We start from the raw sequence: 6,000 nt of genomic DNA on the forward strand, positions 1-6,000 counted from the left end.
CTTAGAAGGTGGTAGATGATTATAAATTTGTTTATGCCACATACTAAAATTGATTATTTTCTCATGCAATAAATCCTTATTATAGCCGGGCGGTGGTGGCACATGCCTTTAATCCCAGCACTCGGGAGGCAGAGGCAGGCGGATCTCTGTGAGTTCGAGGCCAGCCTGGTCTACAAGAGCTAGTTCCAGGACAGGAACCAAAAGCTACAGAGAAACCCTGTCTCGAAAATCCAAAAAAAAAAAAAAAAATCCTTATTATAGTTTCCTCTCTTTTTATTCCTGGCTCCTCTCACCTTCTTGCCTATCTGGATCCCCTCACTTTCTGTCTTTCATTAGAAAAGAGCTAGTTTTAAGTGACAACAAAATAAAATAGAATAAAATATAAGATAAAATGAAATTCATTACATTGAAATTGGACACTGCAAAGCAATCGAATAAAAAGAGTCCTATGAGTAGGCACTAGCATCACAGAACCTCTCATTCACACACTCAGGAGTCCCATAAAACTGCAAACCTGAAAGCTATATTTATATATTTATATGCAGAGGACTTGGCGCAAACTCATGAAGGCCCTTTGCTTGCTTTAGTCTTTTTGAGTTCACGTAAGTTTTTTCTCGATTGATTTAGAAGACCTTGTGCTCCTAGCGTCCTCCATTCCCTCTGGTTGTTACACTGTTCCTCCATTTATTTTTCCATATTGTTTTGAGCTCTTACTGAAAAGTTTTGATGGAGATATCTTATTTAGAGCTGTATGTTTCAAAATCTCTCTCTTTGTATAACATCTGATTGTGGGTCTCTGTATTTGGTTCCATCTACTGTGTGATGAAGCTTTTTCAACAATGTTTGAATAAGGCAATGATCTATGAGAAGAGAGGAATATCATTAGGATTCAATCATTTTATCATTTGTTGAATCTGCACATTTTGTTTTCGTTTTGGACTCTGGGCTACCTGGTCTCTGTTCTTTGTTGGTTATGAGTTTCATCTTGTGGGGAGAACTTTAAGTCAAATTAGACATTCATTGTTTACTCCCACAATTTTGTGGCACCAATGATTTAGCACAATTTGGCAACCAGTACAGAGTATAATTAAAGATTTATTTTAAGAGACATGTTTTCTCTGTATCTTTGGAGCCTGTGCTGGAACTAGATCTTGTATACAAGGCTGGCTTCGAACTCATAGAGCTCCACCTGCCTCTACCTCCCGAAAGATGGGATTAAAGACATGCACCACCATGCCCAGCTACTTTACTGCTTTTTAAAAGAACGTTTCTATTCTTTTTCTTTTCTCTCCCAAGGCTACATATATTTTATAAACACACTGCAAACTGTTTCGGAAGCTTTTTCTTCTGAATCTGTCTTTACTGTATATCTCTATGGTTTTCTGACTGTATAAGTCTTAAACTGATAAGTGATATGGTTAGAATTAAAGGTGAGGCTTTTTGGCTGGCTTTGCCTCATTTCTTAACTTATTGAGAGTATTCTTTACAATGAAGTTACTGGCAGGATCCCATCTAGCACAGTTGGTAGGATGTTGGACTCCTGCTTTCAGGGTCATTGGGTTCAATCCCCATGTTTGGCACAAAATTTAAGCACGATTAAAAAAAAATGAGGAGACTGATATTGGTGTTCTACCTGAAGATCAGAAAAGCAAAGGAGCCAGTCACTGGCTCTTTCGTCTATCTCAACCCCAAATTGGTGACCCTTCCTCCAGGAAATGTCAGAATGAGACTGATACTGAGAGCCATCTCCTCGTGTTTTATAGCCCTCTTTAGTTCTCGGATTAAGGGCATGCACCACTTCCACTTGGTTTCTATGGCAACTTGGTGTGGCTATTGGGATTATAGGTGTGTGTCATTGTGGTTACCGTGATTAAAGGTGTGTATTATTGCTGCTAGTCTGTAAGACTGACCGATGTGGCTGTTTTACCTTTCCGATCCTCATGCAAGATTTATTTATTAAAAAAAAATGAAATGACACTACAAGTCTGACATCCTGAGAACAAACCCTCGAAAAATGGTAGAAGAACAGAATTGACAGAGAGACCCTCTGAGCTGCATATGTGTGTCTATTTGTGTATATATGTGTACATATATATACATGTACACATATACATGCACATATACTATAACACAAACTCACTCACATGCATACATGAAAAGAATAGCTAAATTATCATAATGGAGCCTAAATATTTTGGCAGTCATTTTAAACTTAGAAATATCACATGCAAGTATGGAGTATAATGAAATATATCAGTTATGTGACAACGACTTGAGACAGATTTGCTATACATTAGGAAATTAGGTTCACAATATGGATTTTGTTCTAGTCATAAGTTATACTTTTAGCAAATGGTCTCATAACTATGCATTTTGAGTTACTTTGTTTATATTGATACAGTAACAGACTTGGCAGCATCATGCTTCTCCTTCATCCTCCTTGGCGAAGTGAATAAGTTTGAAAAGTTGACTAACATTATCAATGCTGGGCTGACTAACAGAGGGTCTTATTTGTCTTTCTATTTCCACAAATTTGCATCACTCAGTATCACTCTTCACAGAGAAATCCCCCAGAGATGTCCAAGATAATTATTTCCAAGGTTCTCATGTTGTTCAGAACACAGAACAACTGACATGGTTCACCCATGGGACAATGTCAGGAAGTGAAGATTGGTCAGTCTCAAAGGAAGACTGTTTTTACATAATATGAATGTCTTCAAAAGCACAGGAAGAAAGTGTGACCAAAGAGAAAATTATAATTTTGGTAAGCCAGCTCTCTGATAGTCTTCTGTTAGGAAATTCTCCATCTATTTCTAGTTATCTCCTTTGACCAATACTTAATGTGTTTACTGAGAACTGTTTTTTTATTCTATGTCATATTTGGAGGCAAGTTAATGTGTTTCTTCCATCTCTCCTATTCATGTCTACATCAGATCATTATTCTTTATCAGATAATCCATAAGAGCTTTATCCAAGTACCATTGTACGATTATATCCTTCAAATTAACAACACCAAGCATTTTAAATTCAGAGTGAGTATATAACTAACAGCATAGTAATAGTAAAGATGACAACAAATCAAATGAGAACAGAGGTAACACACAGTCATTATAGAACCCAAACTGAAAAAAAAAATATTGTGAAAATTATTGACTCCAGGGAGAGGAGTTTTAGCAGTTCCCAAGATGAACTCCTTAATTTGTTGTCAAATGTATAGTGGTCAGCCCTGGCTTAGGATGCAAAAATAAAATTGGACTAAACAGGTTATGAGCATATATTTGTGCATAGAAATACATATATATATGTGTGTGTATGTATATAGATATATGCATATGTGTAAGAATAATTACCAAAGAAAAATTCTATCACCTATAGTTTTGGTTCTAGGAGGGTTTAGGGAGGATAGTTGGGAGAAATTTGAGTGAAGAAAAGGAAGAAAAGAAATGATACAATTGTATTTCAATTAAAAGCACATTTAAAATTTAAATGAACCTATGCCTTCTGAAAACAAAGCATACAGACAAAAACACAATAGCAACCTATCTGCTAGAAAAACAAAGTTAGAAGCTGCTAAAAGATCACTCTTTAAATCATTATTATCTGTCACTTGATATCTATTAAGTTCTATAAATATCACTATATCCATAAATACCTAAATAAGTATAAACATTGCGACTATTGCAAAGTTTAGCACTTGAATAGAAGAGCAATCAATACAGAAAATCGTTACACATAGAAGAAAATAAATAACTTGTTTTCTAGACTCTAAGAAAGATAATTAAGTTCGTCTCCCTTCATTAAAGATTGTTAATGTATAAGCCAACATTAGAATTGCCACTAAGTTAAACACAATAATTACAGTGACATTTCAGTAGATTATTCTATGTCACTGTGTCTTCTAAAATACTGATAGGTCTTGGGCAAGAGCAGAGAATATTGAAATGGTTGTTATGTTCCTGAAAGGAAACATGTCAATGTCTTTTATATATGTTTATATGTGCATATACAAACATGTATGCTTGACCTTAGGAAAGTATAAGATATATGTACATCAAAGAAAGGTTAAACACATTCACTTTATTTGATACCAAAGGTCTGTATTACCTGAAATAAATATAAACAAATGCCACACATAAATACTTGTTTATATGTGTGTATCGTTATATATTTTATACAAAGATATCATTTGAACAACAAAATAATTATCTATAAATTTAAGCACCATTTTGTTAAAAAAATAAGCTAAAAATATGATAAAAGGACAAAACTCATGTATCATTGTACTGTGGGTATTAGAAAAGCTTAATGATTTCTGAGTGTATATTTTCTTCTACATCTTTACTGCATGCTACATTGAATGTGTAATATTTTAAAGCTATTGTAATATCTGGCACCATTTTTACTATTGTCTCATTCCTCATCTATAAATAAAACATTCCATGTAAGATCATTAAAAGTGTTTTCATGAATCATGGTCACCATAATGTATCATAAAATAGGCGTAAAGTTTTTTACATCCACAGATGTTTGAAGCAGTAGTGTCAGATTTACAATATTAGAAGAGGCATTTTAAAAGTCATTGCTTGAAATTCGGTTTTACAATGCAGCAGATGTCAAAAGTAGTCTGACACAGCTCTGAAAAGAAATGAGCTTGCTCTCTTAGATAGTAATTCCTTTCATTTGTGGCGCAGTTCTATCATGACTGCCTGAACTTGTCCAGAACAAAGACCATAACAGCAGATATGCTAAAGAGGACAGGGGACTCCAGGAAGAGTCAATCATACACAAAGGAAAAAGACAACTAAGAAATGCTAAGAGCTGGACAATCATCCTCAGGAGGAGCACATCAGTAGGTTATCCAGTGCCAAATAGTCTTCTCTTACAGCTTACAAGTAACGTTATTCAGACAGAGCAGGTCATATTTAGGTATAAGCATATATACATGCAATAGTAATTATTGGAAACAGAGGTCAAGTATTTGAAAAAGAGAATGGAGGTCTAGTGTATGATTTATAGAGAAGAGAGGAAAAGGGGTGTAACTAAAATATTATCTTAAAAATCAAAGAAATAATTAAAACAAATAAAAAGTTATCCTGGATATTTTTAGGTTGACCAGAAACTTCCATGTGAAAAATCAATTTTTTCAGGAAACACAAATTCTTTGCTGTATATCAGTTTATTTTCCCAAGATATTTGATAAATCTTTGCAAGGCACATGTGTTTAGTTTTATGCTATCATTCTGTTATAGCACATAGGTGTGTTGTTACTTGATGCCTTCCTAATTACCTTGTTTTATGCCGGGCGTTGGTGGCGCACACCTTTAATCCCAGCACTCGGGAGGCAGAGACAGGCGAATCTGTGAGTTCAAGTCCAGCCTGGTCTACAAGAGCTAGTTCCAGGACAGGCTCCAAAACCACAGAGAAACCCTGTCTTGAAAAACCAAAATAAAATAAAATAAAATAAAATAAAATAATTACCTTGTTTTTTATCCTTACTTCACCCTTCTGAGTCCTCAAAAAGCAGGACTGTTAAATAGTTCTGACGATAGCATCAGGGAACTCATTGTTCACCTGCTGGATTCTACCCCACCCACCTAGAGATTTCAAAAGACGAAGGATGATAAGACCCACAAGTTTAGATTCACTATATAGGGAAGAAAAAGGAGAAATATTATTCACCATTTAGCTTGAATATTATCTATCAGATCTGTATAAGCACCCTGTCTCTGTTTTGAAATGAATAATTGGTAATCACTGAAAGTATAATGTCACACTCATCCAAGGCTGACAAAGTACAGCTGTGCTTACATGTTTATGGGGAGTTACTCTCAGCTCATTAGCTTTCACTTGGGCAGCCTTGCATTTCTCATTACATTTATGTGTTTCTAGTCAGGTAAGTTTCAATGTGAATGTTAAGTTCTACAAAAGAAGTAACCTTCCTATTATGACTAATTCTTAATATTTCTTAATTTGTAGGTCACTTCTGAAAACTCACTGAGT

The sequence above is a fragment of the Chionomys nivalis genome, chromosome 9, assembly GCF_950005125.1.
Source record: "Chionomys nivalis chromosome 9, mChiNiv1.1, whole genome shotgun sequence".
NCBI lineage: Eukaryota > Metazoa > Chordata > Mammalia > Rodentia > Cricetidae > Chionomys > Chionomys nivalis.